We start from the raw sequence: 25,090 nt of genomic DNA on the forward strand, positions 1-25,090 counted from the left end.
TTTGTGGACTGTTCAGTGAAGGCCTTGGAAGGGTGGTTACATGGCAGTAAGGTATCTGACTATGAAAGCCTGTACAATCTTATTCTGAGAGAGCATATTCTGAACAACTGTGTGTCTGACTTGTTGCACCAATACCTAGTGGAATCGGATCTGACCTCTCCCCAAGAATTGGGAAAGAAGGCAGACAAGTGGGTCAGAACAAGGGTGAACAGAAAAGTTCATACAGGGAGTGACAAGGATGGCAAGAAGAAGGATGGTAAGTCTTCTGAGAAGGGTGGGGACAAAAGTAAACATTCTGAGTCTTCATCAGGCCCACAAAAATCCTCTGGGGGCGGTGGGTCCAAATCCTCTTCTAATAATCAACCTAAAAAGCCTTGGTGTTATTTGTGTAAAGTCAAAGGCCATTGGGCAACTGATTCCAGTTGTCCAAAGAAAAAAACCAAACCTCCCACCACCACAACCCCTGCTGCACATTCTAGTGTCCCTAGTAATAGCAGTGGTGGTGGGAAATCTACTACTAATAGCCAATCCAAGGGTGTAGCTGGGCTCACTGTTGGCAGTGTAGTTGGGGTTGGTCTTGTTAGGGAGACCACAGAGGCTATTTTAGTCTCTGATGGTGGCATTGATTTAGCCACCTTAGTTACTTGTCCCCTTAATATGGATAAGTACAAGCAACTCCCCCTAATAAATGGTGTTGAGGTTCAGGCCTACAGGGACACAGGAGCCAGTGTAACTATGGTGATAGAAAAACTGGTCCACCCTGAACAACACCTACTTGGTCAGCAGTACCAAGTGACAGACGCTCATAACAACACTCTTAGCCACCCCATGGCTGTTGTGAATCTCAACTGGGGGGGGGGGGTTTACTGGTCCAAAGAAAGTTGTGGTTGCCTCAGATTTACCTGTAGACTGTCTACTAGGGAATGATTTAGAGACATCAGCTTGGGCAGAAGTGGAGATGGAGGCTCATGCAGCAATGCTGGGCATTCCTGGGCATATTTTTGCTTTAACCAGGGCTCAGGCCAAAAAGCAAAAAGGACAGGGTAACTTGGATCCTGGAACAATGGACCAAGTGCTCCCTAAAGCTAGGGGTAGCAAGGGTAAATCCCTACCCACTATCCCTCCCTCTACAGATGATTCCCCTTCTGAGGAAAAGGAATTTCCTACTTGTGCAGAACCTACACCAGAGGAGCTGGATGCAGACACTGCTGAGCTTTTGGGTGGAGGGGGGCCTGCCACGGAAGAGCTGAGTGTGGCACAGCAAACCTGTCCCACATTAGAGGGTCTCAGACAGCAAGCTGTCAAACAGCAAAATGGGGATGTCAGTGACAGCCATAGAGTATACTGGGAAGATAACCTCTTGTACACAGAGTCAAGAGACCCAAAACCTGGAGCAGCCAGGATATTGGTCATTCCCCTGCAGTACAGAGAGTTTCTTCTCACTCTAGCACATGACATTCCTTTGGCTGGGCATTTGGGCCAGACGAAAACTTGGGAAAGACGTGTCCCCTTGTTTCATTGACCTCATATGTCAGAGGACACCAAAGATTTTTGCAAGTCTTGTGTGACCTGCCAAGCCAGTGGCAAGACTGGTGGCACTCCAAAGGCCCCTCTAATTCCACTTCCAGTGGTTGGGGTACCCTTTGAAAGGGTAGGGGTTGACATAGTTGGCCCCCTTGACCCTCCTACTGCTTCAGGCAATAGATTTATCTTGGTGGTAGTGGACCATGCCACAAGATATCCTGAAGCCATACCTTTAAGGACCACTACAGCCCCTGCAGTGGCAAAGGCCCTCCTGGGAATCTTTTCCAGGGTGTGTTTTCCTAAAGAGGCAGTATCAGACAGAGGTAGCAACTTCATGTCTGCATACTTGAAAGCAATGTGGAAGGAGTGTGGTGTTACCTACAAGTTCACCACCCCTTACCATCCACAAACAAATGGTCTGGTTGAGAGGTTTAATAAAAAACTCTCAAAGGAATGATAATGGGACTCCCTAAAAAAACTCAGGAGGAGATGGGATGTCCTGTTACCTTGCCTCCTTTTTGCTTACATGGAGGTACCCCAAAAAGGAGTGGGCTTCAGCCCCTTTGAACACCTATTTGGACACCCTGTAAGAGGTCCACTTACTCTTGTAAAGGAGGGTTGGGAACAACCTTTAAAAGCTCCTAAACAGGACATAGTGGATTATGTACTTGGCCTAAGATCCATAATGGCTGAGTACATGAAAAAGGCCAGTAAAAACCTTCAGGCCAGCCAGGAGCTGCAAAAGCAATGGCATGACCAGAAGGCTGTTCTGATCCAGTACCAACCAGGACAGAAGGTGTGGGTACTGGAGCCTGTGGCCCCAAGAGCACTCCAAGACAAATGGAGTGGACCCCATCTAATTGTTGAGAAAAAGGGTGAGGTTACCTATTTGGTAGGCCTGGGCACTGCGAAGAGTCCCCTTAGGGTGATTCATGTCAACCGCCTAAAAATCTACTATGACAGGGCTGATCTCACCCTGCTCATGGCAACAGATGAGGGACAGGAAGAAGAGAGTGACCTTCTCCCTGATCTCTTCTCCACCACTGAAGCAGATGCCTTAGTGGAAGGAGTAGTTTTAGCAGATTGTCTGACTGCAGAACAGAAAGACAACTGCATCAATCTCCTAAGACAATTTTCAGACCTCTTTGTACCAGTTACAACATCCTGCTGTGAACACACAATTGACACTGGAGACAGCCTGCCTGTCAAAAGTAAAATTTATAGGCAGCCTGACCATGTCAGAGACTGCATTAAACAGGAGGTGCAGAAAATGTTGGATTTAGGGGTGATTGAACCTTCTGAAAGCCCATGGGCTAGCCCAGTGGTGCTTGTACCAAAACCTCACACCAAAGATGGAAAGAGAGAGATGAGGTTCTGTGTAGATTACAGAGGGCTCAATCAGGTAACAAAAACGGATGCTCACCCTATACCCAGGGCAGATGAGCTCATTGATACAATGGCTTCTGCCAAGTATCTTAGCACTTTTGATCTGACTGCAGGGTATTGGCAGATCAGATTGGCAGAAGATGCTAAACAAAGACTGCATTTTCTACTATAGGAGGGCACTACCAATTCACAGTAATGCCCTTTGGTTTGAAAAATGCACCTGCCACTTTTCAGAGGTTGGTGAACACAGTCCTGCAAGGGTTGGTGGCTTTCAGTGCAGCATATCTTGATGATATTGCTGTCTTTAGCTCAACCTGGGATGCGCACCTGGTCCACCTTTGGAAAGTTTTGGAGGCCCTGCAAAAGGCAGGCCTCACTATCAAGGCCTCAAAGTGCCAGATAGGGCAGGGGAAAGTGGTTTATCTGGGCCACCTGGTAGGTGGAGAACAGATTGCACCACTATAGGGGAAAATAAAGATAATCATGGATCGGGTTCCCCTACAACTCAGACCCAGGTGAGAGCCTTTTTAGGCCTCACAGGGTATTACAGGAGATTCATCAAGAATTATGGCTCCATAGCAGCCCCTCTTAATGATCTCACAAGCAAGAAAATGCCTAAGAAGGTGTTATGGACAGCTAGCTGTCAGAAAGCTTTTGAGGAGCTCAAACAGGTCATGTGCTCCGCACCTGTCCTAAAAAGCCCATGTTACTCCAAGGAATTCATTGTTCAAACTGATGCATCTGAATTAGGGGTAGGGGCAGTCATATCACAACTGAATTCTGAGGGCCAGGATCAACCAGTTGCTTTTATTAGCAGAAGGTTGACCCCTAGAGAAAAGCGTTGGTCTGCCATAGAGAGGGAGGCCTTTGCTGGGGTCTGGGCACTGAAAAAGTTGAGGCCATACCTGTTTGGCACTCACTTTATTGTTCAGACAGACCAAAAACCTCTACTTTGGCTAAAACAAATGAAAGGTGAAAACCCTAAATTGTTGTGGTGGTCCATATCTCTACAGGGAATGGACTATACAGTGGAACATAGACCTGGGAGTACCCACTCCAATGCAGATGGACTCTCCAGATATTTCCACTTAGACAATGAAGACTCATCAGGTCATGGCTAGTCTTATTGTCCTTCGTTTGGGGGGGGGGGGGGGGTTGTGTAGGAAAGTACCATCTTGCCTGGCATGTTACCCTCATACTTCACTGTATGTATGTTGTTTTAGCTCTTGTGGCACTGGGATCCTGCCAGGCAGGACCCCAGTGCTCATAGTATGTGCCCTGTATGTGTTCCCTGTGTGGTGCCTAACTGTATCACTGAGGCTCTGCTAACCAGAACCTCAGTGTTTATGCTCTCTCTGCTTTCTAAATTTGTCAATGCAGGCTAGTGACTAAATTTACCAATTCTCATTGCGCATTGGTACACCCATATAATTCCCTTGTATATGGTACTTAGGTACCCAGGGTATTGGGGTTCCACGAGATCCCTATGGGCTATAGCATTTCTTTTGCCACCCATAGGGAGCTCAGACAATTCTTACACAGGCCTGCCACTGCAGCCTGAGTGAAATAACATCCACGTTATTTCACAGACATTTTTCACTGCACATAAGTAACTTATAAGTCACCTATATGTCTAACCTTCACCTGGTGAAGGTTGGGTGCCAAAGTTACTAGGGGCCAGATGTAGGTAGCCTTTTGCGCCGCGCAAACGGCGAAAAACGCCGTTTGCGAGGCGCAAAAGGCCTCACGTGATGCAGAAACACATTTTGCAAGTCGGTACCGACTCGCAAATAGGAAGGGGTGTGCCCTTCCTATTTGCGACCGCATCGCGTGTAGAGTTGATTTGTGACCGCGAAAGCGGTCGCAAATCAACCCGCAGTTACCATCCACATGAAGTGGATGGTAACTCGGGACCCCTTCCCCTTTGTGAATGCAAACAAAATTATTTTTTCAGAGCAGGCAGTGGTCCTATGGACCACTGCCTACTCTGAAAAAAAACGAAACAAAAAGGTTTCAGTAGTTTTTCTATTTGCAGCTCGTTTTCCTTTAAGGAAAACGGGCTGCAAAAAGAAAAAAAAAAACTGCTTTATTCAAAAGCAGTCACGGACATGGTGGTCTGCTGTCTCCAGCAGGCCACCATCCCCGTGAGTGCCTAGACTCGCTATGGGGTCGCAAACTGCGACCCACCTCATAAATATTTATGAGGTGGGTCTTTGCGACCCCATAGCGAGTTGCAGAAGGTGTCTGAGACACCTTTCTGCATTTCCTTTTGTGAGTTGCAAATTGCGAGTCGCTGGGACTCGCAATTTGCAACTCGCAATAGGAATCCTTCCTACATCTGTCCCTTAGTGTGTGGGCACCCTGGCACTAGCCAAGGTGCCCCCACATCGTTCAGGGCAAATTCCTCGGACTTTGTGAGTGCGGGGACACCATTACACACGTGCACTATACATAGGTCATTACCTATGTGTGGCGTCACAATGGTAACTCAGAACATGACCATGTAACATGTCTAAGATCATGGAATTGTCACCCCAATACCATTCTGGTATTGGGGGGACAATTCCATGATCATCCGGGTCACTAGCACAGAACCCGGGTACTGCCAAACTGCCTTTCCGGGGTTTCCACTGCAGCTGCTGCTGCTGCCAACCCCTCAGACAGGATTCTGCCCTCCTGGGGTCCAGGCAGCCCTGGCCCAGGAAGGCAGAACAAAGGATTTCCTCTGAGAGAGGGTGTTACACCCTCTCCTTTTGGAAATAGGTGTGAAGGGCTGGGGAGGAGTAGCCTCCCCCAGCCTCTGGAAATGCTCTGATGGGCACAGATGGTGCCCATCTCTGCATAAGCCAGTCTACACTGGTTCAGGGATCCCCCAGCCCTGCTCTGGCGCGAAACTAGACAAAGGAAAGGGGAGTGACCACTCCCCAGACAAGTACCTCCCAAGGGAGGTCCCCAGAGCTCCTCCAGTGTGTCCCAGACCTCTGCCATCTTGGAAACAGAGGTGTTGGGGGCACACTGGACTGCTCTGAGTGGCCAGCGCCAGCAGGTGACGTCAGAGACCCCCTCGGATAGGCTCTTACCTCTCTTGGTAGCCAATCCTCTTTTCTTGGTAGCCAAACCTCCTTTTCTGGCTATTTAGGGTCTCTCCTCTGGGGAATTCTTCAGATAACGAATGTAACAGCTCACCAGAGTTCCTCTGCATCTCCCTCTTCGACTTCTACCAAGGATCAACCGCTGACTGTTCCAGGACGCCTGCAAAACCGCAACAAAGTAGCAAGACGACTACCAGCAACATTGTAGCGCCTCCTCCTGCCGGCTTTCTCTACTGCTTCCCAGTGGTGCATGCTCTGGGGGTCACCTGCCTTCACCCTGCACTGGAAGCCAAGAAGAAATCTCCCGTGGGTCGACGGAATCTTCCCCCTGCTAACGCAGGCACCAAAAGACTGCATCACCAGTCCTCTGGGTCCCCTCTCATCCTGACGAGCGTGGTCCCTGGAACACAGGAACTCTATCCAAGTGACACCCACAGTCCAGTGATCCTTCAGTCCAAGTTTGGTGGAGGTAAGTCCTTGCCTCCCCACGCTAGACTGCAAACCTGTGTACTGCATTATTTGCAGCTGCTCCGGCTCCTGTGCACTCTTCCAGGATTTCCTTTGTGCACATCCTAGCCTGGGTGCCCAGCACTCCGTCCTGCAGTGCTCAACCCTCTGAGTTGGCCTCCGGCGTCGTGGGACCCTCCTTTGTGACTCTGAGCCAGCTCCGGTTCACAAATCTTCTAAGTGCCTGTTTGGGTACTTATGTGGGTGCTGCCTGCTTCTGTGGGGCTCCCTGAATTGCTGAGTGCCCCCTCTGTCTCCTCTTCCAAGGGGCAACATCCTGATCCTTCCTGGTCCCCAGCAGCACCCAAAAACCTCTACTGCAACCCTTGCAACTAGCAAGGCTTGTTTGCAGTATTTCTACGTGGGAACACTTCTGCAACCTTCATCGTGACGTGGGACATATTCCATCCAAAGGAGAAGTTCCTAGTCCTCTTTGTTGTTGCAGAACTCCAAGCTTCTTCCACCCAGAGGCAGCTTCCTTACACCTTCATCTGGGGTTTTCTGGGCTCCTGCCCCCCCTGGACACTATCGCGACTCTTGGACTTGGTCTCCTTGCCCTGCAGGTCCTCAGGTCCAGGAATCCACCTTCAGTGCCTTGCTGGTGTTTGTTGTTCTTGCAGAATCCCCCTATCACGACTATTGTGCTCTTTTGGGGTAGTAGGTGTACTTTACTCCTACTTTTCAGGGTCTTGGGGTGGGGTATCTTGGACACCCTGACTGTTTTCTTACAGTCCCAGCAACCCTCTACAAGCTCCCATAGGTCTGGGGTCCATTCGTGATTCACATTCCACTTTTGGAGTATATGGTTTGTGTTGCCCCTAGACCCATGTCTGCCTATTTCAACCTATTGTAATTCTACACTGTTTGCATTACTTTTCTGACTCTTACTTACCTGTTTTGGGTTTGTGTACATACAACTTGTGTATATTACTTACCTTCTTACTGAGGGTACTCACCGAGATACTTGTGGCATATTGTCATAAAAATAAAGTACCTTTGCATGTCTCCTAGTTCAGCCTAAGCTGCTTTGCCATAGCTACCTTCTATCAGCCTAAGCTGCTAGAAACACCTCTATTCTACTAATAAGAGATAACTGGACCTGGCACAGGGTGTAAGTACCACAGGGTACACACTATAAGCCAGGGCAGCCTCCTACAGGAGGTGCTTCACCCCTTCCCCCTGTGGGAACTGTAACACCTAGCAGTGAGCCTCAAAGGCTCAGGCTTCATGTTACAATGCCCCAGGGCACTCCAGCTAGTGGAGATGCCCACCCCCTTGACACAGCCCCCACGTTTGGCAGCAAGTCCAGGGGAGATAATGAGAAAACCAAGGAGGAGACACCCACCAGTCAAGACAGCCCCCAAGGTGTCCTGAGCTGAGGTGACCCCTGCCTTTAGAAATCCTCCATCTTGATTTTGGAGGATTCCCCCAATAGGAATAGGGATGCGCCCCCCTCCCCTCAGGGAGGAGGCACAAGGAGGGTGTAGCCACCCTCAAGGACAGTAGCCACTGGTTACTGCCCTCCCAGACCTAAACACACCCCTAAATCTAGTATTTAGGGGCACCCCAGAACCCACGAAATCAGATTCCTGCAACCTGAAGAAACAAGAAGGACTGCTGACCTACAAGCCTGCAGAGAAGACTGAAGATGACAACTGCTTTGGCCCCAGCCCTACCGGCTTGTCTCCTGATTAGAAAACCTGCAACGCATCCGACATGGACCAGCGACCTCTGAAGCCTCAGAGGACTACCCTGGACTAAAGGACCAAGAAACTCCTGTGAGCAGCGGCTCTGCTCTACACCTGCAACTTCTTTGCAACAAAGAAGCAACTTTCAAAGACTTTGGAAGCGTGAGAATTCACACTCTGCACCCGACGCCCCCGGCTCGAGATCCAGAGAACAAACACCACAGGGAGGACTCTCTGGCAACTGCGAGCCCGTGAGTAGCCTGAGACGACCCTCCTGATCCCCCACAGCGACGCCTGCAGAGAGAATCCAGAGGCTCCCCCTGACGGCGACTGCCTGTAACAAGGGACCCGATGCCTGGAACCAGCACTGCACCCGCAGCCCCCAGGACCTGAAGGAACCGAACCTCAGCCAGGAGTGACCCCCAGACGACCCTCTGCTGTCCCGAGAAGCCCCCGTGCCTGCCTGCAAAGCTAGAGTGACCCCCGGGTCCCTCCATTGATTCCTATCTGAAACCCGACGCCTGCTTTGCACACTGCACCCGGCTGCCCCTGTGTCGCTGAGGGTGTGTTTTGTGTGCCTACTTGTGTCCGCCCCAGTGCTCTACAAAACCCCTCTGATCTGCCCCCGAGGACGCGGGTACTTACCCGCTGGCAGACTGGAACCGGAGCACCCCTGTTCTCCATAAGCGCCTATGTGTTTTGGGCACCTCTTTGACCTCTGCACCTGTCCGGCCCTCAGCTGCTTGTGTGGTAACTTTGGGGTTGCCTTGAACCCCAGTGGTGGGCTGCCTATCCCCTAGAACTGAGACTTAAAAGATATTTTTCTATATAAAAACCTATTGGCCTGGAGTAAGTCTTTTAGTGTATGTTCCTCATTCATTGCCTGTGTTTGTACAACAAATAGTTAACACTACCCTCTGATAAGCCTACTGCTCGACCACACTACCACAAAATAGAGCATTAGAATTATCTAATTTTGCCACTATCTTACCTCTAAGGGAAACCCTTGGACTCTGTGCACACTATCTCTCACTTTGAGATAGTATATACAGAGCCAACTTCCTACAAACACTCATACAACGACACTGTAAGCTGGGATTGAACGAACCGCCCACTCATACTGGATGTCAAGCTATCTGTACCATAGGAGGGGAGGGAAAGGTGGTGTTCATCCTCTATAAAGCATTACAAAAAGATCCACTTCTCCCACTGGACAAGCTGAGAATGGCATTGCAGTGGAACACAGGGATCCCTATAGATGAGCAGCAATGGGCAAGAATCACAGTGCATACACACACAATGTCTAGGAACGCCCGTTTCAAATTAATCAATCTCTATGTATTCCACAGGGCATACTTTACCCCCTATAAGATAGCAAAAATGTTTAAAGTTGAGCGTGGTGAGTGACCCCGCTGCTCGGAACCAGGCGCAGACCTCGTCCTTATGCTGTGGAGCTGCACAGGGCTTGGGCTTTACTGGGAAGGGGTGTTTAAGAGTATAAATGCAGTCACAGACAGAAGGCTTCCGATATCTTCATTGGTGGCATTGATAGGGGAATTTCCTCGCCAAAACAACTACTAACAAGTATATAGATTTGGCATGGTTACTAGCTAAAAGGGAGATTTCACTACACTGGAAAGACCCAGGGGGGCAACACCTACAGAAATGGCAGGACGCATTAATAAAATGGTTTGGTGTAGAGGGGAGGGTGTTGCACCAGGAGGCAGCAAGGGGTTGCAGACCAGTAGAAACAGCACGATAATGGGACCTCTTGCTTGATTGCATTAAGGATCCGAATGAAGAAATAGTGTACCAGGCCCAATCAGCTGATGAAACAGACAGTGACGAAGACCACAACCAACAAACTGGTACTGGACCTGGACACTGCTCTAATTTGTTGTCAGGATAGACAGTGTCAGAAGCAGAGCGGACACCTGTAGATAGGGAGCTGACGTGGGGGGAGGGAATCAAGTGAGGGGATGATCAGACAGGTTGTTGTTTATACCTGTACTTGTTACCAATAAAATCAATAAAAATATATATTTTTAAAATACTCTAAAAAAGTTACCTTACTCTCAGCTTCTAAGAACAAAATGCAGTTTTCAATTCTGAAAAGTGTGAAATAAAAAAAGAGAAGTGATGTATCAGAAATTCTTAGATAGAGGGTATCGATAGGATTTAGAAGAAGCTTCAGAAAGAGTGGAAACCAAAATGTGAATGAACGTATAAAAATACATAAAAACAACAGAAAACTGGCATTTGTGCCCAAATTTCCAACCAGTAATAAGAAAATCAAGAAAAAATATTATAATGTTAAGATCCACTTCAAATTTAACCTAACTTTACGGATCGCCACTGTTCAAAACCACTGTTTGCATACTAAGGTACGAAAAACATCAATTATATTTTGACAAGAGACTACACAAAAAGCAGTGGTTGTAAAGTAATCAGCAAGGGAAAAATCCTGGGCCATAACTGTTGGAATTAGTGAAAAGTTATTTTAGGAATCTACTTGTTTATTGAAATGTGTGATTATTTTGTGTGTGTTTTTTACATCTGCACTCAAATGGTTTAAATGGAGAAAATTCATCCTCATACTACTAATGAGAAATATGCTGAAATATTGTATTTCTCATTGGTTATGGAGTTGAGGCAATGAGCTGCTGATGAGGGGCTTCACCTGTGGCCCAAAAGGAATTGGGAATCAGCAAGTTAAAAGTCAATATTGTTGTGGAGGTTTATCAACTTCGATGGGCATGTTTTTAATTAATCAGATTATAGTGGATGAATGAATAAACATTGAAATGATTTTCAGATTATTGGTTTAATAAACTGAAGTAAAAAGAACAAAAAAGTTAAGGAAATGGGATACAGAAAGAAAAGGTCTTTCGACATGTGAAAGTGGTGAAGGAAGAAGGAATACACATCCTACAAGGGAAAATGCTACTACATTAATTAAAACTGGCCAGCCATCATCAGAATAACATTTTCTCCAATATCAACATAGACTTTGTGGTCATTCAACACTTTTCAGCATTAACGGCTGCAGCCTAAGTGGCAACTAGAATAACAGTAGCATTATTTTCTTAAACTTGCCATTCCATTCACCTGCAGCTACTGCATACAACCAAAAGGGTCACGCCACAAGCTAACTCTCTTTTAGTTTGAACATCAGTGATCTTTTAAGAAGAATCACAACACCTCTATATTTGATTGTAAACCCAGAATTGGCTAAGGGGATATATTTGCTACTACTCAAAAATGGCATATTTAACGCCTTATTGATATGTTTCCTGGAGCATTCCCACATCTTGTTTAGGTCTGCTTAGTAACTGTAGCACTATTGCTCCTTTTAGTTTATGACCGAGGCCATTCACGTTCTAAGAGTACTTTGTCAAGAACTCTATCAAACAAATAGCATGTTATCATTTACTCTTGTGTGTCTTGAAAAAGATAATTTGTCTTTGAAACAGTTATTAATATTCCTGACATCAGCAAGAAAATAAAAGTCTGACTGCCCTCAGCCTACAGCCTTGTGTGATGAGTATAAAACTACACATCACTCCAATGTACAAGTCACCTATCACGGGCAGTAAAAGCACAAGAAGTGGTACAGCAAGGTTCCCAAGATGATGTGAGGCATTCAAGCACTGAAACTTCATCTTATTGAGATGTTAGTAATATTTGTAATCCTCATTCATATACACAAAGTGTAATTCACAGTCTGGAAGTGATAAACTTTTCAAGTTTGGTGTCTCTGGAATCACAACTTAAAATCACAATTTGTGGTGAAGTTGAATTTTAAATTGCAATTCTGTAAATGCCACTTTTAGAAAGATGGCATTTTCTTGCATAGCCATTTTGTGCTTACTGCATGTCTCTGATCACATGTCTGGGGTGGATGACAGCTGGGCTTTGTTTATTCCCCATAGATAGCCACACACAATGAGAGCTTAGGGTGACTTGATCTATGTCCTGGTGGACTATCCTGGGCAGGAAGGGAGGGAGGAACTGGACACAGGCTCACTTACACCTGAATAGGCTGTGTCCTGTCTACACATAAAGGCCTGCATCGCACCTGTAGTGAGCCCAGGACTAAGGACAGGAATGGCAGGGATTCTGTGCACTTTAAAGCCACAAATGGGTATAAGTACTGGACCTCTGATGCCACCACCTCAGTACACTTCTAGACCTGTAGATACTCTCCAGGAATAAGAGCTCCTGTGCTGCAACAAGGACTGCCACTTTGCAGGATTCTTGCTTTGCTTTGCTGACTTGCTGACTTGCTGCTGGCTGCCCTCTTGCCTGGGAGTGATAAGGACTGTACCTTTATCTCTACAACTCAGACCTCAGTGTGACTCCTAGGGCAAGGTCTCCTGTTTGAAGTGTCAGTGACATTAAAGACTTTCAACCAACCTATATCTACACCTATACTCTGCCGTCTGTTAGTCTGCCCGCCAAGTGTTGCCACCCCAGTCCTGGATCCTTGGAAGTGGCTCAAGGTATTTGCTACAACTGAAACAATGCAATGCTGTCACTATGCGGATCAGAACCAGTGCATTACCCCTTGTTGCATGGATTAGAACAGGTGCATCAGCCCCATTGTGTTTATCGGAATCGATGCATCGCCTGTCCAGCGTGGATCAACCTTGCTGCTTCAACTTTAGAACAGCAGCATCTCGGACCCAATACATTGCTGCTGTTGTGTGAAGAAAATCAACACATCTTCATTACTGCCTGGGAAAGATCACTGCATCACCTCCACTGCAGGGATCGACACTGACCTAGCGCTTCAGCCTGCTCCCCGCATCCTCAATATCGACGCAACCAGGATTAAGGTAGTTTTGTTCAGTGGTCCCAACAGGGTCCCTGTAGCCTACCCGTGCTCCATCGTGGTTGGTCTGAATATTTGACTTTGTCCCGGTCTGGCATGACCAGATATCCCTGATTACAGCTCCCTATTTCTATGTGCTATTTTACAGTTTATTCTTTAAAAATTAATGTAAATTCAGATCACTTCCCTTTGGAATTTTGGCCTTGTTTTATTTACTAAATTATGTTCTATTGTTCTACCCAGGTGTGGTATCTTTTATGTGGTGTTTTCACTGTTTAAAGTGTTGCACTAATACTTTACACATTGCCTCTTAAGTAAAGCCTAACAGCTCTGTGCCAAGCTACCAGAGGGTGAGCATAGGTTAATTTTGGGTGTGTATGTGACTTACCCTGACTAGGATCGTGGTTGCTGCTTGACCAGGGCTCAGACCCCAGTCAACCAGTAACCCAATTTCCAACAGTAGTGAGGATAGGACTTTTGTTTGTGCAGTGCCATACAGTAATTATTGCACACTAGTATCCATACAGACCAATTTGAATTATTTTTAATTCTTCCTAATTGTCATATTCATTATTTTCTAAATCATGTCTCCAACTGGAGAATCTACAACTGCGCTTGCAAAAATGGAATTTGAGCTGGCCAACTCAAGGTTTATACTGTGGTCCAGCTCAAAGAATTCTGCAAGGGATTTGGGCTTCCTGTGAAGTGCATCACCAGGAAGATGGAGCTGCAAAAGGCACTGGCCTGGGCAGAAACTCCTGCCACTTTGTAGGTAACACCAGGAGAGGATGGGGAGTTGGGTGATCCTGAGGGTGTCCCTTCTTAAAAAACACCTGTAGTGGAGGGAGAAGAAGTGACCCCTGAACTGGAGTTCCCTCACAGAGCACAGAGCAGTGTCCCTTCCTGTGGTCTCTCTCTAGAGGAGATACCTGACAGGAGGGAAGAGAGGGAGTTCAAAATACAGATGGCAAAATTAAAAATGGAAGATGAGGAGAGGACAAGCCTCGGAGGAGAAGAAATTGTCTATATAGGAAAGGAAACTAATGTTGGCTCATGAACTGAGTCTGAAGGTGCTGAACATTAAGGCCAGCAGTGATAGTGGCAGTATTCCCTCAGTGCCCTCTGGGTACAAGAGGGTCAATATACCCAAAGATTTAGTGCCTGAATTTGTGGTTGGTAATTACGTAGACAAGTGGTTTGAGGCTTGAGATTGCCTTACAGATGATTGGGGGTGAGGGTGATTGGGGGGGCTAAAATATGGAGGAATATCCCTACTGGCCACCCTACTGACCCTAAATACAGGAGACAGGATGAGGTATGCCCCCGTTAAAGAAACCCTTGTGAAAATGTATGGTGTGACCCAAAAGAATTGCTGACAGAAATTAAGGGACAGCCGGAAACTGTCCCTACAGACCTGGGTGGATTGTGTGTATTCCCTTTGCAAGGCATTGTACAGTTGGGTGAAGGGCAGTGAAGTGATAATCATGAGCTGTACAATCTGATTGCAAAAGAACATATATTCAGTCTTTGTTTTGCAGATCTATGCCAACACTTGATTAATAGTAAGCTGTGTGACTCCAGGGACCTTGCTAAGGAGGCAGGCGGCTGGGTTAGCACCAGGTTCCATAACAAGGTATCTGGGGGAGATCACCACAAGGGTGGGCAGAGTCCCTATCAGAAGAAGGAGGGCAGGGAGTGGGGAACAAACATAAAAGCAAGGAGTCCTCTAAAGGGGCCGGTGGCTGAATGTCCGTGGTGGTACCAGGAAGTGAATACACATCCGTGGAGGAGACAGGAAGCACCTTTCCCGGGAACCCTGGTCTTGGAGGCACGCAAGGAGCATCTGTAGGAGGAGAACACCGAGAAAGAAATGCCGAAAGAGAAGGATGCTGCGAGGGAGAATTCGAAGAAGGCGGCATCGGAAGGAACCCAGGACAAGGAAGGGACAACAGAGAAAACAGACCAGCAGGAGGCCACCGTCTCCGCGAGGCACCCCGCGATGTTCCTGGAGGAATGTGGCTGGCTCAGGCAGGGGCTCGAATATGTGGGCAATGCAGGAGGATGGGAGGAGGAATCAGAGACACAGGGTAGCTGGGGATGGCGCAAGGAAAGAAAGGGGTTGAACTCAGGCCTGTGCAAATAGGCAGGCTATATCAGTGACTGGTGGGATACAAAAATAGTCTAGTGACAGAGAACGAGACCCTGGGAGACCTTATCTGAACCCGACTAGCAATAACTTAAGTACACTTGGTGATGGAAGCACTTGGAAAAGAAAAACCTGTGCACCGGCTGTTATCCCTTTTCCTCACAAGCACAAGTCAAAACACCTACCTGAGTTTTTCTCTTTTCCTTGATGTGCATGTTCGACGAGGTGGTCCTGAAGGCCCAGAAACTAAAGAGGAAGGAAAAACGAAAGGACATTCAAGACCAGTGTGGAACAACACCCCTCCCACCTAGTATTTGTTGTATGGAACAAATAAGACAAACACAAAGCAATTGAGGAATGGTCTGGTTCTGGCCTACTGAAACCTACATAGCTGCCATTTTTCTGAGGCCCGACCGGGACCCTGTCACAGGGCCCAAACTAGTTCCACGAATCAGGACTCCTATCCCCCTACTGAGAAGAAGATAAGATGGTTCCCTGACAATAAGCCTGTTATGAGTGCCAAAAGGAAGGGCACTACAATGGGGATGCTAAATATCCCAAGCAAGCAAAGACCCCCGCTGGTGGGCAGTCACCAGTGGTGGCTAGTGTAGCGCTTGGGAAGGATATTGTCCCAGGTAGTTTTGGGGAGTTGAGGATGTCCTAGTGTCCCAGCGTGACAAACAGATGATTAAGAGGACCCTCATGCCTTGGAAGTGGGTCACCATCAATGGGCAGAGGATGGAGGATCTGAGAGATACTAGAGCCAGCATTACAACTGCCAGGTGTCATCTGGTGTCCTCAGAGTAGTTAGTCCCTGATGTATTCCACCAAGTTATATTGGGAAGGGTCCCAGGTTCCTTAAGGGTAGCTGTGAGTCTGTCCATGTCTGTGGAGTGGAGAGCTTGCTTGGCAATGAACTGGAGCACACCATCTGGAAGCAGGTGGAGCTCAGGACCCACTTGGAGGTATTAGGGTTGCCTAGGTTGATTTGCCTGACCAAATTGTCCATGGCAGCCAGAGAGGGTTGTCAGGAGGACCTGGAGCCTGGAAGAATGGCCCAGGTGCCTGTCAAGAAGATGAAGGGCACGGAGCGCAGGGAAACCACTCCTGAAACTCCCACGATCTGGGAGGAGGCAGGCCCTGAGGTGGACACCCCAGAACCTACAGGAGAGGAGGTTGATGACCTGGAAAACCTATCTGAGCAGTCTAAATGGCAACAGGAAGAGGGTACCACCAGGGGAGAGTACTGTGCCGCATAGAAGAAGTGCTCTACCCTTGTGGGCCTACTGCAACAGGTTGAGGCCCAGGCATCTGGGAGAATAAACTCCTGTACAGCAAGCCTATGGTGCCAGACCCTGGTGCAACCCATGTGCTGGTGGTTCCCCAGTGCTGCAGGGCCTTTCTACTAGAACTGGCTCATGATGTGCCTCAGGCAGGTCATTTAGGACAGAAAAAGAGCTTTGACAGGCTGGTCACCCACTTTGATGCCCCAAATGAGGAAGGCCTCAGATGCATTCTGCAGGTCCTGTTGTACCTGCCAGGCCAGTGGCAAGATAGGGAAGAAGAGCAATGCTCCCATGCAACCTTTTCCCATCATTGGCACTCCCTTTGAGAAGTTAGGCATCAACATTATTGGGCCTACTAACCCTAAGATAGCCATAGGCAACAGGTTTATCCTGTCTTCGTGGACCACAAAACCCAGTACCTGGAGGCAATCCCACTGCAGGCAGGGTACTAATGAGGATCTTCCCCAAGGAGATGGTTTCCAACTGGGGTACCAACCTCCTGTCAGGAACAGGAAAGCCATGTGGGAGGAGTATGGGGTAACCTATAAGCTCTCCACTCCTTACCAACCAATAGCCTTGTTGAAAGATTCAACATTACACTAAAAGGCATGATAATGGGTCTGTCAGAACCCACGAGGCATAAATTGTGCAACCTCCTGCCATGTCTTTTGTTTGCATACAAGGAGGTACCGCAGAAGGGGGTTGGCTTCAGCCCTTTTGGACTTCTGTAAGGGCACCCTGTGAGAGGGCCTCTTAGTCTGGCGAAGGAGAGATGGGAGAAAGCTTCCGAGAAACCCCCCAGGACTTGGTCAGGTACTTGCTGTCACTCTGCAACTAGACGCTTACAGAAGCAAGCAGGTCAGGAGAATCTGGAAGCCAGCCAGGAGGACATGAAATGGTGGTATGACCATAACACCAACCTGGTTGAGTTTCAGCCTGGTCTAAAAGTGTGGCAGATAAAGCTCATTCACCCAGGGCCATGCAAAACTTCTGGTCTGGGCCTTATGAGATAAATGAACACAAGAGTGAGGTCACCTACCTGGTGGACCTCAAAACTCCTAGGAACCCTTTAAGGGTCTTGCATGTCAATCACCTCAAGCCCCACTTTGATGGGTCTGAGTTAACCTCCTCCTAGTTATGGATGATGGAATGGAAGAAGAGAGTGAACCTCTCCCCAGTCTCCTCTTCCAAGGAGCAGGATGGGTCAGTGGGAGGGTGTCAACCTCTGCATTGACCCTAGAACAACAGAGGGACTGCCACCAGTTGCTGGGAATACTTGGGTCAGCCTACCCTTGAAGAGTAAAATCTACAGGTTGTCTGACAAGGTGGTGTCCATCATAAAAGATGAGGTTTTTAAAATGCTGGAGTTAGGTCCATCCCAGTGGTGTTGGTCTCCAAGGGACATTTGGTTCTGTGTGGACAACTGCGGGTTCAAAGCAGCCACCAAAACTCATGTGCACTCCATCCTTTGAGCTGATAAGCTCATAGACCGGCTCAGATTGGGGCCTCCAACCTTTTTTTGTAGTGAGAGCTATTTTTGAGCAGTGAAAGCTACTGAAGGCTAAGCAACTTGTGCAGTTTCCACAAGTCCCCAAGCTCAGCTTTATTGTCCTTAAACCTAATGTCCATAGAGCCAGGTATTACGGTTTGAACAAACGTCTTTGACTAGGGGCACTACGACACAACTGAGATCCTGTGTCATATGTACTTGTGGCACAAGGCCTACCTTTCGCCATATGTGGAACTGTTAGATGTATAACATGAACATACAACCATTTTTTTTAAAGGGAGAAATTTAAAGTGCAGAAAAATATTCAGCATAAATGTTGAGAATATGGAACACTTTTCTGCACTTATAATTTTTCCACCTTAAAATAATGGCTGTATGTTTCACTTAACAGTATCGCACTATGTAGAGAAATTAAAACGTAAGAGTTAACTTTGTTTATATGGATTCCATAAAACTCATCATTTAAATTTTCTCAAAATTCCATGTCACATTTACAAACACCAGGCATCTTGCTCCCTTTGGCCTGTATACATGGTGCCATTTTTATAAAATAAGAACTGTCAGAGAAGAAACATGCTTCATAAATCATTAGGACATAATGGGCTTAATTGAAATTGGAGAAGGACAATAAGACTTAATGTTTCATAGAAAATATTTTCTTCAATTTAAATTCTCCTCATTTAAGAAAAATGACAATTTTTCAGCTATAAATAGGGCACAGTGTCTAATGGCCACTGGGAGCAAAAGGTCTGCTGCTTGTAAATGTGACAATCTGAAATGGGAGGAAACCAAAATGAAGAGTTAATCTTTAAGGTAACTTTTTATTTTACTTTTCTCCCATTTAAAAGCACTCAGAAACATCATTTTGTTCTCCTGCTCAAATATTGTGTGGAAAAGGACTTCTATTTAAGAGATGAATACTTCAGTTCTTCACTTCTGTGCACCAGTCTGGCCAACAAATCTGACTGAGCACTGTTCATTATCAGGCTCTGCTATCTGCAGTTTGATGACTATAATGTAAAGTAAACACAACCTTCCCTTAACTTTGAAATAAAACTGTGAACCTGTGCTCACTTAAAAATGTACTCAAGGTTGCGAAGTACTCTGAAGGTGTCTGGGAGCAACTGCTAGCTCGCGATCCACTCGTTGGAGACACCTGGGATAGGAGATGCCCAGTTTCCCATCACATTTGATGTGCTGGCAGATTGCTTTAATTGAGGGGGCCAAAGGGAGGGCTGCATTCTCCACACTAGAAGGGGACTTCAAGTTCTGGGTCATGGGTTGAAGAATGCCCTTACCACCTTTCAGAGGTTAGTCAACCAGGTCCTGGTTGGGTTGGAGAACTTCAGTGGCATCTATCTGCACAACATTGAGTTCTTCAGTGCTAGCTGTGAGGACCATCTGTGCCACCTCAAGGAAGTGCTTCAGTTCTGACTATCAAGGCCAGTAAGTGCCAGATAGGACAAGGCTCAGTGGTCAGTGATGTACTTGGGTCACCAAGAAAAGGAGGCAAGGTGCTGCCTTTCCGGGCCAAAATTTAAACAATTCTGGCTTGGGAGACACCCAAGACCCAGGTAGAGGCGAGAGCCTTCTTGGCTCTCACGGGCTACTACAGGAGATTTGTTAAGGGTATGACACCATTATTGCAGCCTTGGCAGTGCAGAGTTCCAGGAAGCAGCCACATTTGGTGATCTGGACAGAGGCGTACCAGACAGATTTAGACTGCTTGAAGGAGGCCACGTGCACAGCACCTGGACACTCAGGGAAGAACCACGCCACCATGGAGCCCAAGCTGCATGTGTTCCCCATGCTCATCTACCTTCTGCTCCATTACGAACACCAACGCCGGCAAAGACGACCACAGTGAGTACTGCTGCCTAGCACACAGGGGAGGGTGGGAAGAAAAAGAGAGTGACACACACATGCAACACCCCCACCCCCAACACCACACACACAACCAGATGCAGTAACATAACATATACACCCCGTATCCCTCAGGAATAATGCAAGGACAACTACTATAGTGTAAAAAGGCTGTAATAAGATAAATATAGGTGAAATACGTGCATCCAAATCAAAAAGTATATACATATTTACAATGCAAGGGACACTGCCCAGTCCTCAATGTCCGTGGGCCACAGGGCCATATCACAAAGTCCACGGCACAACCTCACACCTGCAACAACACGGCGCGAACACTGCAGGGGCATCAGGTCGAAAATAGACTGGCACCTCAGGGGGACGGGGAATTAGGGGGCACCTCAGCCGGAAGATGGTACAACGCCACTGGTCCTGGAGGGGGCAACATGCCCTGTGCTCTGTCCTGGGGAGTGCAAGGCCACAGTCTCTCAAGTGGGTGACTTGCCCACTGGCTCTGGAGGGGGCAACATGCCCTGTGCTTGGTCCTGGGGAGTGCAAGGCCACAGTCTCTCAAGTGGGTGATTTGCCCACTGCTTGGTCCAGGGGAGTGCAAGGCCACAGTCTCTCAAGTGGGTGATTTGCCCACTGCTTGGTCCTGGGGAGTGCCAGGCCACAGTCTCTCAAGTGGGTGATTTGCCCACTGGTTCTGGAGGGGGCATTGTGCCCAGTGAGCTTCATCCTGTGGAGGATGGGGTGAGTGGATGGCTTCTCCACTGGTTCTGGAGGGGGCATTGTGCACAGTGAGCTTCATCCTGGGAAGGATTGGGTGAGTGGACGGATTCTCCACTGGTTCTGTAGGGGGCATTGTGCCCAGTGAGCTTCACCCTGTGGAGGATGGGGTGAGTGGATGGCTTCTCCACTGGTTCTGGAGGGGGCATTGTGCCCAGTGAGCTTCATCCTGGGAAGGGTGGGGTGATTGGACGGATTCTCCACTGGTTCTGGAGGGGGCATTGTGCCCAGTGAGCTTCATCCTGGGAAGGATGGGATGAGTGGATGGCTTCTCCACTAGTTCTGGAGGGGGCAACATGCCCTGTGATGCAGATCTTGGAGAGTGCAAGGTCACAGTCTCTCACCTGGGTGTCAGACCCACAGGACTTTCTGGGGCCAGGCCGCACTACAGCCCATGGACGCAGGACTACACACTGTCCACCGGCGGTGACGGCTGCTCAGTGGTGGCATGGCGGTGCTGGCAGTGGTGGGGGGAGGCTCCAGACCTACCCCTGCAGCCTCAGGCAGCTGCCCACTGGGGCTGCTGGCAATGGTGCTGGTGGCGGTGCTAGCAGTGGTGGTGGGGGTCTCCAGCCCTTCCCCTGCAGCCTCGGACTGCTGCCCACTGGGGCTGCTGCTGCTTCTGGCAGTGGCGGTGGTGGCGGTGCTAGCAGTGGTGGTGGGAGGCTCCAGCCCTTCCCCTGCAGCCTCGGACAGCTGCCCACTGGGGCTGCTGCTGGCAGTGGTGCTGGTGGCGGTGCTAGCAGTGGTGGGGGGAGACTCCAGCCCTTCCCCTGCAGCCTCGGACTGCTGCCCACTGGGGCTGCTGCTGGCAGTGGCGGTGCTAGCACTGGTGGTGGGAGGCTCCAGCCCTTCCCCTGCAGCTTCGGACAGCTGCCCACTGGGGCTGCTGCTGGCAGTGGTGCTGGTGGCGGTGCTAGCAGTGGTTGGGGGAGACTCCAGCCCTTCCCCTGCAGCCTCGGACGGCTGCCCACTGGGGCTGCTGCTGCTGGCGGTGGTGCTGGTGGCGGTGCTGGTGGCAGTGCTAGCAGTGGTGGGGGGAGGCTCCAGCCCTTCCCCTGCAGCCTCGGACGGCTGAACCACCATGGTTGGCGGTGGGGGCTCAGACTGAGTCCCAGCACCAGGCCTCTTGTCCTTTTTGCCTGCTGGTACAGGCCCCTTGCCCTTCCTGCCAGCATCTGGGGATGGCTCCTTGCTCCTTTTGGCAGCAGCTGGGGACTGCTCCTTGCCCTTCCTCTCAGCAGCGGGGATTGCTCCTTGCCCTTCCTTTTTGAAGCTGGGGGTGCCTCCTTGCCCTTCCCTACAGCACTTGGTGCAGGCACCCTATCAGTGGGGCTGCCTGGTGCCCAGGATCCTCTCCCACCTGGTGTAGCTTGGGACACTACTGTGCCCCTGAACTGGGTGGCTGAGGTGCTTGCCTGAGTTTTGACCACCCTGGCCTGAAGTGAGGGACGGGGGGAGGGCTAGGGAGGAGGTCAATGTTGGTGAGGATAAGCTTCTTAGGGACGTTGGGGCAGGAAGAGGGAGATGGTTTGGGAGTGAGGGAAGAGGGAGATGGTTTGGGAGTGGAGGAAGAGGGAGTGGTTGTAGGAGGTGTCAGTCTGCTGTGTTTGGGTGCAGGTGCATGGGCTGGATGCTGTTGTGAGGTGGATGGCTGTTGGGTGTCTGAGTGCTTGCGTTTGTGTACTTTGGGGGGAGGGGGCACAGACACAGTGGAAGAGGACACAGGGGACGTGTGCATGGAAGTGGGGGTGGTGACTGCCAGTGAGGGGCGTGTGCTGTTAGGTGTGCTGGTGATAGGGGTAGTGGATGAGGATGTAGTGCATGCAGGTGTGAGTGTAGACACAACTGGGAGGGAGGTGTAGGACGAGGAGGAAGGGGCCACAGCGGAGACAGTGGATGTTGGTATGTCTGCATCTGGATGGTGTTTGTGTGAGTGGCTGTGGGATGAAGTGTGGTGCTTTTGTTTGCCATGTCCACTCTTGTGTGTTATCCTGGGTGCATGCTCGTCTGCCTGTGTGATTGGGATAGGTTGGGATTGAGGGGAATGGGATTGGGTAGAGGAAGTTGGAGGTGGGTGTAGGAGGCTGGACTGGCTTGTAGTGAGTACCCAGGGGTACTTGCACCTTGCACCAGGCCCAGTTATCCCTTATAAGTGTATAGGGTGTCTAGCAGCATATACTGATAGATAATGGTAGCTTAGCAGAGCAGTTTAGGCTGAACTAGGAGACGAGTGAAGCTCCTACAGTACCACTTAGTGTCATATGCACAATATCATAAGAAAACACAATACACAGTTATACTAAAAATAAAGGTACTTTATTTTTATGACAATATGCCAAAGTATCTCAGAGTGTACCCTCAGTGAGAGGATAGGAAATATACACAAGATATATATACACAATGCCAAAATATGCAGTAATAGTATTAGAAAACAGTGCAAACAATGTATAGTTACAATAGGATGCAATGGAGACACATAGGGATAGGGGCAACACAAACCATAAACTCCAAAAGTGGAATGCGAACCACGAATGGACTCCAAACCTATGTGACCTTGTAGAGGGTCGCTGGGACTATTAGAAAATAGTAAGGGTTAGAAAAATAGCCCACCCCAAGACCCTGAAAACTGAGTGCAAAGTGCACTAAAGTTCCCCAAAGGACATAGAAGTCGTGATAGGGGAATTCTGCAGGAAAGACACAAACCAGCAATGCAACAACGATGGATTTCCAGTCGAGGGTACCTGTGGAACAAGGGGACCCAGTCCAAAAGTCACAAGCAAGTCGGAGATGGGCAGATGCCCAGGAAATGCCAGCTGCGGGTGCAAAGAAGCTGCTACTGGACTGTAGAAGCTTAGGTTTCTGCAGGAACGACAAGGGCTAGAGACTTCCCCTTGGAGGATGGATCCCTCACGCCGTGGAGAGTCGTGCAGAAGTGTTTTCCCGTCAAAAGACCGCCAACAAGCCTTGCTAGCTGCAAATCATGCGGTAAGCGTTTTTGGATGCTGCTGTGGCCCAGGAGGGACCAGGATGTCGCAAATTGCGTCAGGAGAGAGAGGGGACATCGAGCAAGACAAGGAGCCCTCTCAGCAGCAGGTAGCACCCGGAGAAGTGCCAGAAACAGGCACTACAAGGATGCATGAAACGGTGCTCACCCGAAGTCGTACAAAGGAGTCCCACGTCGCCGGAGAACAACTTAGGAGGTCGTGCAATGCAGGTTAGAGTGCCGTGGACCCAGGCTGGACTGTGCACAAAAAATTTCCACCGGAAGTGCACGGAGGCCGGAGTAGCTGCAAAAGTCGCGGTTTCCAACAATGCAGTCTGGCGTGGGGAGGCAAGGACTTACCTCCACCAAACTTGGACTGAAGAGTCACTGGACTGTGGGAGTCACTTGGACAGAGTTGCTGGATTCAAGGGACCTCGCTCGTCATGCTGAGAGGAGACCCAAGGTACTGGTGATGCAGTTCTTTGGTGCCTGCGGTTGCAGGGGGACGATTCCGTCGACCCACTGGTGATTTCTTCAGAGCTTCTAGTGCAGAGAGGAGGCAGACTACCCCCACAGCATGCACCACCAGGAAAACAGTCGAGAAGGCGGCAGGATCAGCGTTACAGAGTTGCAGTAGTCGTCTTTGCTACTATGTTGCAGTTTTGCAGGCTTCCAGCGCGGTCAGCAGTCGATTCCTTGGCAGAAGGTGAAGAGAGAGATGCAGAGGAACTCGGATGAGCTCTTGCATTCGTTATCTAAGGAATCCCAAGAGACAGAGACCCTAAATAGCCAGAAAAGAGGGTTTGGCTACCTAGGAGAGAGGATAGGCTAGCAACACCTGAAGGAGCCTATCAGAAGGAGTCTCTGACGTCACCTGGTGGCACTGGCCACTCAGAGCAGTCCAGTGTGCCAGCAGCACCTCTGTTTCCAGGATGGCAGAGGTCTGGAGCACACTGGAGGAGCTCTGGGCACCTCCCAGGGGAGGTACAGGTCAGGGGAGTGGTCACTCCCCTTTCCTTTGTCCAGTTTCGCGCCAGAGCAGGGCTAAGGGGTCCCTGAACCGGTGTAGACTGGCTTATGCAGAAATGGGCACCAAATGTGCCCATGAAAGCATTTCCAGAGGCTGGGGGAGGCTACTCCTCCCCTGCCTTCACACCATTTTCCAAAGGGAGAGGGTGTAACACCCTCTCTCAGAGGAAGTCCTTTGTTCTGCCATCCTGGGCCAGGCCTGGCTGGACCCCAGGAGGGCAGATGCCTGTCTGAGGGGTTGGCAGCAGCAGCAGCTGCAGTGAAACCCCGGGAAAGGCAGTTTGGCAGTACCAGGGTCTGTGCTACAGACCACTGGGATCATGGGATTGTGCCAACTATGCCAGGATGGTATAGAGGGGGCAATCCCATGATCATAGACATATTACATGGCCATATTCGGAGTTACCATTGTGAAGCTACATATAGGTAGTGACCTATATGTAGTGCACGCGT

At 49.1% G+C, this 25,090-nt stretch overlaps 1 long non-coding RNA gene across 2 annotated transcripts in view; it reads right to left on the reverse strand.

Annotated features, from left to right (window-relative positions):
- The window catches only part of LOC138249207 (uncharacterized), an 86,835-nt gene that overhangs the window by 59,769 nt on the left and 1,976 nt on the right, over window positions 1–25,090 (reverse strand). For both annotated transcript variants that reach the window (XR_011194783.1, XR_011194784.1), the window contains one exon: window positions 15,363–15,423. This is a non-coding gene — a long non-coding RNA (uncharacterized lncRNA). The remainder of the gene's footprint in view (window positions 1–15,362; window positions 15,424–25,090) is intronic.

Source organism: Pleurodeles waltl, chromosome 8 (genome assembly GCF_031143425.1).
Source record: "Pleurodeles waltl isolate 20211129_DDA chromosome 8, aPleWal1.hap1.20221129, whole genome shotgun sequence".
Lineage (NCBI taxonomy): Eukaryota > Metazoa > Chordata > Amphibia > Caudata > Salamandridae > Pleurodeles > Pleurodeles waltl.